Below are 15,412 nucleotides of genomic sequence, written 5' to 3' on the forward strand. Positions count from 1 at the left end.
CATGGCATCATCAACTTCAAGGTTGTGACTACAGGAAAGGATAAGCGCTTCCGTAATATTCCAGTAGAACGCACGAACTCTACGGGGTCGCCTGAGAGATTTTAAACAGAGAGTGCTTAACCATCGGTTTTCAGTTATCGTAATATGCGAGCCGAATATGACATCGCCATTTAGACTCTCTGGATACGAACAATTCGCGTCTGGGACAAGTGGAAATACTAGCAAAGTTTTACTATGTGTGCCATGTGACCTCACGTATTCGCTAAACCAAGTTCCGGTGCATAACAGCAACGAGTACGTCTCTATAACACTGAAGCTAAAGCGCCAGATTATCTCGATAATCGGTGGCTATATTTCTCCCAGGGGAAGATTTGACTCTGGACACCTGAAACTTGTTCTTGACTCTTGCCAAGGACCTCATATTACTGTAGGCGATTTCAACAGGCACCACCATCTTTGGGGTAGTAGGATCACAAATCTTCGAGGAAGACGACTTCTTAACTTCACAAGCAGCAATGGTCTTGAAATCCTGAACGACGGCTCACCAACATTCCTTCGTGGCACAACGTACAGCAGCTGTCTCGATTTAGCTATCGCTTCATGATGCATTTCGTCTTCTGCTGCCTGGTGCACAGATGCTGAAACATATCGCAGTGATCACCTACCTACTGATGTACAACTGAGATGGTTTATAAGAGATCCAAGTTCTCATACGCGACGCACTGACTGGGATGCGTTTCAGAACAAGCTAGAAGAACCCTGCAACTATATAATTTCACCGAAAGAGATTGAAGAGCGCATTACAACAGCAATGCATGCAACAACACGCATCATCCAAACATCAAATTCAAGAACATCCGTTGACGTTATACATTAAGAGCTGCGGGCAGTCCGACGTCGCGCCGAGAGTAAATATAGGCGAACTATATCGATAAGGACTTGAGGATGTCACGCCATGTGCAAAAGAAAATTTAAATATACTTAGACAAGCTCGACAGACAACGTTGAATGTCCTTTTGCACCAGTCTGGACACAAGAAAATCGTTGTCCACAATATGGCATCTTGTACGAGCACTACCATCTTCTCCACAACAGCTACGTCCCTTCCGAGCTATGGCTATCATCCAGACGCGCAGTGAGAAGGAAATTACGGAAGATTTCTGCATACACCTTTCCGGATCTACAACGTCAGTAGCTTCAGTGCTCAGGTGTGCTCCTCCAACAATGGACTATCGTCTCGACCTCCCATTCACGCTGCAAGAGCTACGTGCAGCGATTTTCTCTTCAAGATACTCAAGTGCGCCTGGTCCTGATGGCATTACCTATTCTACCTTGCGCCATCTAGGCCCTCGAGCGACTGAAGAGCTTCTGGCTTTATACAATCTCTCTTGGTCCTCGGGAACTGTGCCTGCACACTGGAAGACAAGCAAAATCGTGGCATTATTGAAACCAGGCAAGACACCGCATGCTATGCTTTCCTACAGACCTGTGGCGCTTGCCAGTTGCATAGGTAAAACCATGGAATGCATGGTTTTGACGCACCTGGAGGGGTTTTTGGAGAAGCGCAATATATATCCAGACGCAATGACAGGTTTCCGAAAGGGTAGGTCGTCAATCGACAGCGTCATTGACCTAGTAACAACTGTTGAACATCATAAACGTCGCCGTCGATTAACGGCTGCTGTCTTTCTAGATATCAAGGGTGCTTTTGACAACGTTCTACATGATGCAATTTTAAACGCCCTAGAAGAATGTGGCGTCGGGGGACATATGCATCAGTGGATAGCCAGCTATCTTCAAGAGAGAACGATATTCATGACAACTCCAGACGGTGAAACAAACAACCACCCCGTCTATCGTGGAGTGCCTCAAGGAGGTGTATTGAGCCCAACCTTATTTAACATCGCTCTCATTGGACTGTTCAAAGAAGACGCAGGCACAGTCTCGGTCTCTGTCTACACAGACATCTGCATATGGAGCACGAGCTTAACGCGCTTGCAAGTGCAAACGAAGCTGCAGCGTGCGGTGTCAATAACGTCAAAATACCTAAACAGTCGCGGACTGCAGCTCTCACCGGAAAAAAGTGTAACCATGGCATTTACACGGAAGTCAATGGCCTGCTACCCCGTTATGATTGATGGGAAGATTATACCTTCAGTAACCCACTACAAGTTTCTCGGAGTCATCATCGACCATGACTTATCTTGGCCGAAGCATCTCTCTGGATGAAGAAAAAAGCTGGACAGCTTTACTCAGATCATTCGACATATGTCTGGAAAATCATGGGGGCCATCCAAATCATCTCTTCTGCAGCTATACCAGGCACTTTTTGTTGGCTACTTCCGCTACAGTGGGACTGTACTTTCTCCGGTTAGTACAACTGCTGTACGCACACTTGAAAGTGCTCAGGCTCGCGCACTGAGAATTTGCCTATATAGGACCACGATGTGCGTCTACTTGGAGCACTATTGCAGAGGCACGTGCGTGCCAAGCTCGAGTGTATCTGCAACATGAGCCATTCCGAGTGCATCTAAGGCTACTGATTAGACACAGGAATCATCCACTCACGAACGTCACAAGCGTACGGCCTGTGTCCACCTACTCAGAAGCCGTGTTGTCGCAGCAAGATTTATTGCCGTCGGACTTCGAACAGTATGACCTATCTGAAGTTCCACTCTGGACGATGCCAAAGCCAACGGTGAGACTCTCAATCCGTGGAATAACGAAGAAATCGAAAATGCCGCTTGCTCACCTCAAGCATTTCGCGCTATCATACATTGCTTACATGCATGGATATTACGAACATGTTTTTACAGATGGTTCTGTGACACAGACCTCTTCCGCGCCCGCCGTATCCCGCCATATCAGGACCGGCAGTCAATGGGGATGCCACGTTTGGCTCGTTCTGCTGAAGAGCAGACTGAGTTTAAGGAACTGCAGCAGGAGCGGGTGACGCTTCGTGCGTTCGGCCGAGAACTGGCATCGTTTTATGAAAGCCGCCGGGAACTCGCTCGAAAAAGGACACGTCGACGATGTGCCGACCCCGCCGTGAGGGAGCGCGAAGCCGAGGCGTTACGACGATGAAGAGCCGCGGATCCCGAGCTTCGCTTGCACCCCTCTTCACAGTAGTGGAAGGGCGGTCAATTTCTTTAATTCAGCGACCGTGTCTGTATTGACGCGGTGTTTAAAAAGAAGATTCGTCGTTCCGCCGAAAAGGCCTAGCACCGATTGCGATCGCGCATTGGTAGATAGGTGTACGAAGTAAGGATAGCAGTTTTATCGGCCGTATGAACTTGTAAACATTCGATTACTAACTAAATTAACATTGATAGAATACGTCAGCGTGACTCAATGAGGACGAAGAAAGAAACATACACAAAGAGACAGCGCTGTCTTTGCGTTTCTTCTTCTTTCTACGTCCATGTTCAGTCGCGCTTACCGATTCTATCATGGATTCAAACCAACTAGCCCGTCCACGTGTTTTAAATAAATTCGCCATCATGGTGTCACACGCCCACATGTAAACATGGACATATCTCGCTCGATGACAGCGGAAACTCTCTGTGAAAACGCTGGAGTTAGGAATCGTGGCAGCAGCCGCGAGCCTATTGACCTCCGTGTACCTGTCGCTTCAACGCGTACGAAACGTCGAAAGCACTGCCTGTACGAAGCTACCGGCATTACGCGCACGCTGCAAACATGCATGATTACTTTGAACATGAGGCCCGCGCGGGCGCGCACTTTAGCCACGTCGCAGAGCGCTTTCGAGACGCACGAGCGCCGGCAATCAAAAGGCTGTTTCACATGGCGCGATTTTCAGTCAGCGACACAGCGACTTCCGTCGCTCAACGACCGCCGTGATGTCGTCGGCTCTCCACGACTGGATTCCAACAAGTTGGTCGCGCCGTCACTGAGTCGAAGTGATCGGCGCGATGCGGGAGGGGCAATGTGTGACGAAACAAAGCGCTGTCTAAATAGGCGCTTTCTTGTTTTACCACGCGGTGGTAGCTCTGCGGAGCAATGCCGCGCGCCTGTTTTAGTTATGTTTTAATAGGGCGTACCCACCAGCCCTCTCGGGCTTAGCAGCCTCATAAACATTTTTCTTTTCTTCCGCTTACACTACTCGTTTAAAAGGAGAAGCTGCACACTATCCAGGTCGGGAGAAGGACGCCGTTTCAACAAAAGGTCCGTACCTACTTGATCGCCACCATCCTCGACCCCTTCATCGCTACAAATTGTGCCAGCTGCTTATACATGCACACTCAATAGTAGCTTGTTCTCCTGCAAAAGCAAATACTCCTCGAGGAAAAAAGTTGTGGCTTCTATAGCAACAACGAAACTAGAGTGTACTAAACGGAACCACCCCACCGACGCCGCACAAGCCGCACGCTCATACTTGCGGTGTTGTGCAGCGCCTCACTCACCGCATCTGCAAGCTGTCGTAAGGTCTCAAGGCTTTTAAACGTTCAAAAATGGTCTACTTATTCTATGGTCAAATAATAATAGTAAAATACAGATATTTTACTAGTGTCCATGTTGTTTTTACTTAACGATGCAGGGATGGGTACTTCGTGAGCAAGGGGCAACCTTGCGCATCGTTGCGACGGAAATCGCGCTGCCGCAAACGCATGTGAAAGCTCTCAGCCAAAATCGCTTTGCGACGTGTGCCACCGAATGATTTTTTTCGCCCCAATCGTGCCATTTCACACAGCCTAAAGACGTCTGCCACGGCGTTCGTGATTCGCGTGGCCAACGCCGTTGTAGACGCCGCGGTTGGCTCTACTCTATGGAGCGGTGGGTGAGGAGGACGTCTAGGTACCCTAGCAGCCAGCGGAAAAGGACGCCCCTCCTCCCTCACCTCACCCCCTGCCTCGCGTGCTACAGGAGAGGTCACGCACCCGGGCCCCATACCTCGCTCGCGCGCGCTTGAATGAACCGCTTTCGCCAGCTCACCCTCACAAGCTTTTACTCATATGGAACCTCACGACAGAAATGCGCCCGACGGCAGAAATGCGCCTTGAGTGTCCATATTGTCGCTACGCAAAAGAAGTTCATTTCAACAACAGGCGATATGAACACGGAGTCACAATCACGGCGCATTTCCACCTGGACGATAACATATACAAATTATTAGAGAGTTTTAGCAGTGCGAAGTTGCCGTACGGTAAGTGCGGTAATAGAGAGCTTTAGCACTGCCGTATTATGGTACGGTAAGTGCGGTATACGGTACGGCATTACGGTCCCGTACTAACATACCGCGATGACCGAAGACGTTTTAGCTGCGTGTGCCGCTCGATGCGTACGGTAATGTGATATTGATGACAGCGGCTAACATTGGGACTTTGCAGAATACAATGACTATGTGCTGAGCGCGAAATATTAATTTTGGTGAATATGAGAAAGCTTTAGCTTGTCCATGCAGGAATTATTCTTTACAGAAGTGCCCGGCTACGGCAAACCTAGACGCCACTCACAAGGCCAGTAGCGACATCTTGTGACACTTTGTCCTGCAACACGTGAAATCTTTTTTGTTACATGGGTGTTCCTATCTAATCAATACACAAAAAAAGGGTTTGGTTGCTGTAAATTGCACCGCTGCCGACACTTTACACCAGCAGATAAGTAGAATATAGTTAGTCACTACAATAAGAACTCTGCGTCCCCTCTAAGTAAACTCCGCATCCCTAGATGGCGCCACCTACACTCTAAAAACTATAGAGGGTATCGCATGAGTGAAGCGGCCGATTTACTCTTCAAAGTGTTGTTTTACTCATTCAAAATGTCGAGTGGAGTGAAATGCATTGTTCACTCTGTCACCAAGCAGAGAGTGAAATGTGCTTTTCATTCTCCCCTTCAGAGAGAAAGTAGAATGCCCGTTCTACTCTTGCGGCAATAGGGAACGAAACGTAGCGTAATCTTCTGCTTCAACTGTAGGAGGCTGGCCCCGAACATGGCGATGTATCACTCACGCATGCTGAGCAAAGAACAGACCGTTTTGCTTCTAAGAGAACAGGCAGCCACAGTTCAAAGGAATGCGTAGCGAGCGCTCTACTTTTTCCCTCGGAGTTGCTCCACCGCGCGCGCACTCAACATCGCTAAACAACACAGCACCGGAGGAAGGGGTTCCGTCCAGCGAGCAGCAACGAAGGCCATCCAAGGGAGATCATGTGTCAGCCATCTCGCGTCGCCGCGAAAACACGACAGTCGTTCGTCATTCGTTGGATATAACAACAAATCCACCACGGTAAGTGAATTCTACCTTAGGTGCACATTTTGCGTATATGACATGCCATCGCCAGGAAGTCGTCGCGGCGCTTAGCCGACGCGATTGACAACGGACTAGGCATACGCGCGTTCTCTCGATGTCAAATGAAAAAGCCAGTCATCGCGATAACTGCATGTGGTTTTATCACTTCCCGCTGTCTGTAAGAGCTTTGAAAATCGCAAACGCTGCCAGAATCATGGTATGTTCAATAAGACGCGAGGCAAGAGAACACTTTAAATGGTTTGTTCCCCTGCCCATGATTCCGTACCTATGCGGAGCGTGCTTAGCGTGCGTTTTTTTTTTGTTTGAATTTATTCAGTTTGGCAGTCTATGTGTGCGGAACGCTGTTGAATTAAGGAGCCACATACCAGAAGGGGTCATTTTGCTGTCGGCATGCTTTCGTTATAGACAAGCCGCTCGCTTCAGGCTGTCTCGCCCATGGGTAATCTGCGACCACTGAAGTTACGTGCAGCGCCAGTGCTAGTTAGAAACTTTGCCGCAGGCATTCAGCTGAATGCTGCAAGAGCTCAGTTGGGCGCGTTATGTTGAACTTATGGAAAACGCATGAGAAATCCATGTTTTATGCTGAATAACGTATAAACCCCATATAAGCGATCTTGCACGCGACAGCTACAAGCGATGCGATGGAGATCGCTGTCGCGTTCGCTCGTCCCTTACAAAAATTTTTATACAAAGTCCATAGACAGTCTATAGACATTTGTCTATGAAGTCTATAGACTGTCTATAGACATTTCTTTAGACTAGTCTATAGACAGTCTATAGACTTATGGCCATACACTTTTTATAGACTAGTCTATAAAAAGTCTGAATCTATAGACTGTCTATACACTGTCTATAGACAGTCTATAGACTTATGGCCATACTTTTTATAGACTAGTCTATAAAAAGTCTGAGTCTATAGATTGTCTATAGACTGTCTATAGACTTATGGCCATACACGTTTTATAGACTAGCCTATAAGAAGTCTGAGTCTATAGACTGTCTATAGACGGTCTATAGACTTATGGCCATACACTTTTTATAGACTAGTCTATAAAAAGTCTGAGTCCCTAGACTGCCTATAAACCGTCTATAGACTTATGGCCATACACTTTTTATAGACTAGTCTATAAAAAGTCTGATTCTATAGACTGTCTATACACTACATATAGACTGTCTATAGACTTATGGCCATACACATTTTATAGACTAGTCTATAAGAAGTCTGAGCCTACAGACAGTCTATAGACTTATGGCCATACACTTTTTATGGACTAGGCTATAAAAAGTCTGAGTCTATAAAGTGTCTATGGATTAATTAAAATTCATGTTTGTAGACAGTTGTCTGCAGAATGTCGATGGACAAGTGTATAGGCTTACAGTTCTACTTTTGTAAACTGAAGTCTATAGAATGTCTATAGATGTCATTTGTCTGTATACATTTCATACACTTCAGTCTACAAAAGTAGAACTATATATACAGTTCTACTTTTGTAGACTGAAGTCTATGGAATGTCTATAGACAAATGTATATAGATAGTCTATAGACATTCTATAGACTTCAGTCTACAAAAACAGAACTTTATGATCCGATACACTTTTTTCTATGACATTCTGCAGACATTTGTCAACAAACATGCATTTTCATTAATCTACAGACCCTCTATACACACAGACATTCTATAGACAAGTCTACAAAGAGTGTGTAAGGCCATAACTCCATAGCGGCTACCTACAAGTTGGTTTACATTTTTCTTTACATGCGGTAGCAAAACGTTATGGATGTATTTATGCATGTGCACCTGTTCCTTTTCATCTGCACTTATGCATTACCGTTAGCAGATTAATAATGCTCCTGAACCAGCTGTACTTTCATATATGTTGCATAAACAGAAAGAATTTATATAGTGTTGAATCATGCAGTGCAAAAAAAAATAAAACAAATGCACCGGCAATGCATTAACCTTTTTTATTGCTCGATATAATATATGAATTCCTTAAATTCATGTCTTATGCTAATTATGGAAACAGATTAAATATTTACACTACTCCTTGGCAAGCATGGTCGCCAGGCTGGCCTTGACCTTAGTGTCATTAGTCCCAAAGGTGCTGCAGGTGTATGCTGCAAATAAGTAGATGCAGCAATATGAGGCAAAAATAACAAGTGTGTATTCTTTGTATGTTCATTAAGCAGCTTAATATATTTGCTCAACCCATCTAAGTCAATACTTAATGCGGTTTAACTATGACTAAGGGCTGCTTGTCAATACAAATCAGTACCTTTATACAATGTTTTATTGCATGGTATGGTGAACAACTAAACAGTCACAACTGCTGCTCGTGCCAGCAACAGTATGTTCCCTTTTATGACAAGTTCATATATGATGCATTAATGTACTTATCCCAAATGGTCTCTATATTTATTGCTGAAACGTTACCCAGTTGGGCTGTCTGTACATTTTTTTGGCTGGCAGTTAAGTATGCCCGTGCAGAGGGATATTTTAAGAAGACGTGACTCGAATATTCACAGTATCATGCCTAAGATTGTAATTTATTTTGCTTAATACACATTTAAATGTCTTTCTCATACTTTTAAATGAATGGTCATTGGCCATAACTTCAACAGAAGGCAGATGGGTTGATTGTATTGATATGGTCACTTAATTTCTTACAGGTAATGAGGCCTCTTGGGCATGCTAACAGGTTTCCAAGTTAGGTATACCACATGAGCACCCGAAATACCACACGAGCACTTTGTGTCATGACACGACAGATATGCACCTCCTAGGAAACAGAACTGATAGTATAGTTCGAATGAATTCTATCACAGTAAATTATTTAAGGTGCTTTGAAAGATGAAAATTTTTTCTAGGCTATCGAGGTTCAGGACGTTTAGTTAACGCAAAAAAAAACATATTGAGTAAGAAATGCCTTGTCAGTATGCTTGACTTTCTTTTTTTTTCAATAAATAGAACCAATTTCCCTCAATCTTTATGAAGTGAAAGGTTTTAAAAATATGTTTAACACAGAGATTCTCTGGAAACTTTGTATGACATATAACAAGACAGCATACCTATCATCATCATCATCATCATCATCATCATCATCATCATCATGAGCCTAGTTACGCCCACTGCAGGGCAAAGGCTCTCCCATACTTCTCTAACTACCCCGGTCATGTACTAATTGTGGCCATGTTGTCCCTGCAAACGTCTTAATGTCATCCGCCCACCTAACTTTCTGCCGCCCCCTACTACGCTTTCCTTCCCTTGGAATCCAGTCCGTAACCCTTAATGACCATCGGTTATCTTCCCTCCTCATTACATGTCCGGCCCATGCCCATTTCTTTTTCTTGATTTCAACTAAGATGTCATTTACCCGCGTTTGTTCCCTCACCCAATCTGCTCTTTTCTTATCCCTTAACGTTACACCTATCATTCTCCTTTCCATGGCTCGTTGCGTCGTCCTCAATTTCAGCAGAACCCTTTCCGTAAGCCTCCAGGTTTCTGCCCCGTAGGTGAGTACTGGTAAGACACAGCTGTTATACACTTTCCTCTTGAGGGATAGTGGCAACCTGCTGTTCATGATTTGAGAATGCCTGGCAAACGCACCCCAGCCCATTCTTCTTCTTCTGGTTATTTCAGTCTCATGATCCCGATCCGTGGCCACTACCTGCCCTAAGTAGATATATTCCCTTACCACGTCCAGTGTCTCGCTACCTATCGTAAACTGCTGTTCTCTTCCGAGACTGTTAAACATTACATTAGTTTTCTGTAGATTAATTTTCAGACCCACCCTTCTGCTTTGCCTCTCCAGGTCAGTGAGCATGCATTGCAATTGGTCTCCTGAGTTACTAAGCAAGGCAATATCATCAGCGAATCGCAAGTTGCTAAGGTATTCTCCATCAACTTTTATCCCCAATTCTTCCCACTCCAGGTCTCTGAATACCTCCTGTAAACACGCTGTGAATAGCATTGGAGATATCGTATCTCCCTGTCTGACGCCTTTCTTTATTGGGATTTTGTTGCTTTCTTTGTGGAGGATTACGGTGGCTGTGGAACCGCTATAGATAGCTTCCAGTACTTTTACATATGGCTCATCTACACCCTGATTCCGTAGTGCCTCCATGACTGCTGAGGTTTCGACTGAATCAAATGCTTTTTCGTAATCAATGAAGGCTACATATAAAGGTTGATTATATTCCGCCCATTTCTCTATCACCTGATTGATAGTGTGAATATGGTCTATTGTTGAGTAGCCTTTACGGAATCCTGCCTGGTCCTTTGGTTGACAGAAGTCTAAGGTATTCCTGATTCTATTTGCGATTACCTTAGTAAATACTTTGTAGGCAACGGACAGTAAGCTGATCGGTCTATAATTTTTCAAGTCTTTGGCGTCCCCTTTCTTATGGATTAGGATTATGTTAGCGTTCTTCCAAGATTCCGGTACGTTCGAGGTCATGAGGCATTGTGTATATAGGGCAGCCAACCTTTCTAGGACAGTGTTCCCACCATCCTTCAACAAATCTGCTGTTACCTGATCCTCCCCAGCTGCCTTCCCCCTTTGCATAGCTCCCAAGGCGTTCTTTACCTCTTCCGGTGTTACTTGAGGGATTTCAAGTTCCTCTAGACTATTCTCTCTCACCTTATCGTCGTGGGTGTTACTGGTACTGTATAAATCTCTATAAAACTCTTCAGCCACTTGAACTATCTCATCCATATTAGTAACGATATTGCCGGCTTTGTCTCTTAACGCACACATCTGATTCTTGCCTATTCCTAGTTTCTTCTTTACTGCTTTTAGGCTTCCTCCGTTCCTGAGAGCCTGTTCAATTCTATCCATATTATAGTTCCTTATGTCCGCTGTCTTACGCTTGTTGATTAACTTAGAAAGTTCTGCCAGTTCTATTCTAGCTGTAGGGTTAGAGGCTTTCATACATTGGCGTTTCTTGATCAGATCTTTCGTCTCCTGCGATAGCTTACTGGTTTCCTGTTTAACGGCGTTACCACCGACTTCTATTGCGCACTCCTTAATGATGCCCATAAGATTGTCGTTCATTGCTTCAACACTATGGTCCTCTTCCTGGGTTAAAGGCGAGTACCTGTTCTGTAGCTTGATCCTGAATTCCTCTAGTTTCCCCTCTTACCGCTAACTCATTGATTGGTTTCTTATGTACCAGTTTCTTCCGTTCCCTCCTCAAGTCAAGGCTAATTCGAGTTCTTACCATCCTATGGTCACTGCAGCGCACCTTGCCGAGCACGTCTACATCTTGTATGATGCCAGGGTTCGCGCACAGTATAAAGTCGATTTCATTTCTAGTCTCACCATTCGGGCTCCTCCACGTCCACTTTCGGCTAACCCGCTTGCGGAAAAATTATCCACATATTATTCTGTTCTGCAAACTCTAGTAATAACTCTCCCCTGCTATTCCTAGAGCCTATGCCATATTCCCCCACTGACTTGTCTCCAGCATGCTTCTTGCCTACCCTGGCATTGAAATCGCCCATCAGTATACTGTATTTTGTTTTGACTTTACCCATCGCCGATTCCACGTCTTCATAGAAGCTTTCGACTTCCTGGTCATCATGACTAGATGTAGGGGCGTAGACCTGTACAACCTTCATTTTGTACCTCTTATTAAGTTTCACAACAAGACATGCCACCCTCTCGTTAATGCTATAGAATTCCTGTATGTTACCAGCTATGTTCTTATTAATCAGGAATCCGACTCCTAGTTCTCGTCTCTCTGCTAAGCCCCGGTAGCACAAGACGTGCCCGCTTTTTAGCACTGTATATGCTTCTTTTGGCCTCCTAACTTCACTAATTCCTCCAATAGCACTGCTAGACTCGCCTCACTAGATAACATTCTAGCGTTAAACGTTGCCAGGTTCATATTCCAATGGCGGCCTATGTGGCCATTTTAATATTTCCGAACTTTTTCGAAGACTTCCCTGGCTGTTTTCATGAAAATTTTCTCGCAATCTATGACGCCTTCAGCTTAAGTGCAATAAAAAAAATATTGTGGTTTAATGCTTGCGAAGTACTGCCAGTCCATAATATTTAGATAAAACGAATAACACGTCGGTCACTTGACATGTAGTATTAGATGCAACTGACTTGAATCCCTTGTTTAATAAAGCTGACAAGGGCTTCGGCAAGTTCCTAATTGATGGCCACACGAGTACAGCACGGAAGACACAGAGACACACGTAAAACAACGAGTACAGCACGGAAGACACAGAGACACACGTAAAACAAATGCAACAATGTGAGGGAAAACTATACAATGAGTTATTTTTACGGTTCAATAGTAGTTTTTTATATAATTTGCTCTCATCACTTATGCCTCTAGTTAACTTTGTTTACCTCTGACTAAAGACTACATGGCAATATTAATCAGTACCATTATGATGTTTCGTTATATTACAGTGTGATAAGTAGTTAGACAACCGTAATGGTCGCCGGTGCCAGCAACGGTACGTTTCGTTTCAAGACAGGTTCATGTGGCACACAGTGTACTTATAAAAATAAAAGAAATGCAAGAATCCCAAACGATTCCTATAATAATAATTGTTGAAACAAAGATACCCGGCTGGACTGTGCACATTTTTCAGGTGTTAATGCAATATGCCCGTGCCGAACGAACATGCTCAGCATACTGACTGCAGTTTTGAACAATCACGTTAACATCTGCAATTTATTTCCGCTTAGAACAGTCTGCAATGTCTCTTTTCTCATACTTCGAGATGAATACATTTGCCACACTTTCAGTAGAATGGCCATGAATGGGGGCGTACTGATCAGGTTACTTACCAACTAAAACATGTTACAATCTCTTAGGTGTGTTGATAAGGGTAGAACAAATGCAATGTCCACTGAATTATTTGAATAATCTGTGCGTTATCTACTAAGAAAAGACCACCAAATTGATAATCTGGCTCTTGTTTCTTTTCTACAGCGCATATAGTATGCAGTCTGTCCAAGACGACGGCACTACATGCAACAGTAATAAAAACCGGAACACTTATTACGCACGACAAGGGCTTCATACCATGCATGACTGGCACAATGCGAATCTGCGCCAGCAGCTGCCTAGTGATTAAGAGCACGTAAACTGCATAACGCCGAAGCATCGAAAGGCGCTTAACGCTTTTCATATAGGTCGAAAGATAACTTCTGCTGCTAAACTGTTTAAAAAAAGAGACAAAAAAACAAATCTTCCAACTACTGTCAAACGCAATGCCTTCAGTTTGAAACGTGTATAGGTGCTTCCCGGAGCGACTAAATTATTGTTCTCCAATTTTTTCGGCTAAGTTGCGAAGCTGCAAGTGACTGAGCTTATCGCAGGTTTCATGCTCCAAAAGCGTTTGTGGTTGCATATAAATATAATAATAATAAATATGGGGTTTTACGTGCCAAAACCACTTTCTGATTATGAGGCACGCCGTAGTGGGGGACTCCGGAAATTTCGACTACCTGGGGTTCTTTAACGTGCACCTAAATCTAAGCACACGGGTGTTTTCGCATTTCGCCCCCATCGAAATGCGGCCGCCGTGGCCGGGATTCGACCCCGCGACCTCGTGCTCAGCAACCCGTTGCATATAAATTGATTGGGTGAATCTAGAGATTTTTGCTTGATATTTCTTCAAGTCTCGTGTTTTGCTTGCGGTAACTTCCCAAACAATGCGAAAATGGCAGCGCACACACTGCTGATGCATGCCCCGCAAACACGGCCTTTAATTCGAGTACGTTAGCAGTTATTCAACTATACGTGTCTGTCTGAACATTCTTGATGCTAACACAATTTCGAGATATATACGTAAAGCGTGTCACGAGAATTTCACTACACATGCGGCGCAGCATTCATCGCGGCCGGATCAAGCGCCACGAAATGAGATCTACCACACTGGCTGCCCAACATACACAATGCACAACATACACAACATACACAACATACAGTATCAAGTTAAAACATGGTGTACTTCCTTTACGCACCTAAACTATAATGCTAAAATCAACAAGCCCGAGCGATCGCTCGCCGTAAAACATTCCGTATAGTAGAAGCGAGAACAAGAGCGCGTTATCAAACCATGTCAACGACAAACCGACACTATACCCGAGTCGCTTGCGCTACATGCAGCCGCTTCGCGCTACGAAATGCGCTCACATAATCATGAGCTATTGACGCAAAACATCTTTGCTAAAGCTTACCGTTCAGTGTAGTTGACGTGTGATGCCACAAAGATGACCCGCATACACAGACACCAACGTTCAGGCAGACACCGCACACCGGTACAACCGTTTACGTGCCTGGCGCACTCGTTGAGACGGCGCACCGCCGCGCATGCGCAAGAGCTCCGAGCATGCGCAGGAGCTCCGCGCTCGAGGGCGTGCGCGCTCGGAAGAGTGTGAGCGCCTTTTCCTCCTTCATATTTCTTTTGTCTCTTTCTCTCTCTCTCTCTGCTCGCCATGCGCGCCGGAACGGGTGGCTTATTCATCTTTATCACTACTATTAATCTTTTTTCATGGACGAAGCAAATGCGCTGGCAGGTTCTATGACAAATGCTGTGGGCTATCGTATGAGACTGGAACGCTAACATGAATGCGCTGTTTTTAAAAGCCGTTACAGGGCCCTTCAGACGTTTCAGACGCATTATTGCCAGCGTCGATTAGTAATAGTAATACAGCGTACTTGTAGCATATCTTCCAGCGTACCGCCAAATGTGATGCCCGCACGTATGTTAGTGCTAATTTTCTGTTCCGATGATAGGTCAAAGCAATCAGTACAGCATTGAGGTACTCATATGCGTGGCTGCGCAGGCATACCGCCGGCGAAATACTGGGTGGGCTCAGAGAATTTGGCACCTATTTTAAGTGAATGAGAAACTTTGATGGGTTTAAGTGCAGGATATCAGTCAACAAAAAACCGCCCGATGTTAGGGACGCAGCCGAGATATGAAGACAATGTGAAATGTATCCGAGAATCGGACGACACACAACGCGAACACCACATGCGCGACATCGGTTCATCGCACATTCACAAAGTCCGCGTTGTCAGCTACAAACATTACGAGTGTATTTGCTGTTAGCTTGATGCCTGTTTGGAATCCACTTGTAGCTGAAGCTGGCGTTCATAACATCTATTAT

The 15,412-nt window shown here is 44.9% G+C and overlaps 1 long non-coding RNA gene across 1 annotated transcript in view; it reads right to left on the bottom strand.

The window, feature by feature from the left end:
• Window positions 1–8,220: 8,220 nt before the first annotated feature.
• LOC129382433 (uncharacterized) overlaps window positions 8,221–15,412 on the bottom strand; it is a 38,379-nt gene continuing 31,187 nt past the window's right edge. Inside the window, exon 3 of the long non-coding RNA XR_008610483.2 lies at window positions 8,221–8,387. This is a non-coding gene — a long non-coding RNA (uncharacterized lncRNA). The remainder of the gene's footprint in view (window positions 8,388–15,412) is intronic.

Source organism: Dermacentor andersoni, chromosome 6 (genome assembly GCF_023375885.2).
Source record: "Dermacentor andersoni chromosome 6, qqDerAnde1_hic_scaffold, whole genome shotgun sequence".
Classification (NCBI taxonomy): domain Eukaryota; kingdom Metazoa; phylum Arthropoda; class Arachnida; order Ixodida; family Ixodidae; genus Dermacentor; species Dermacentor andersoni.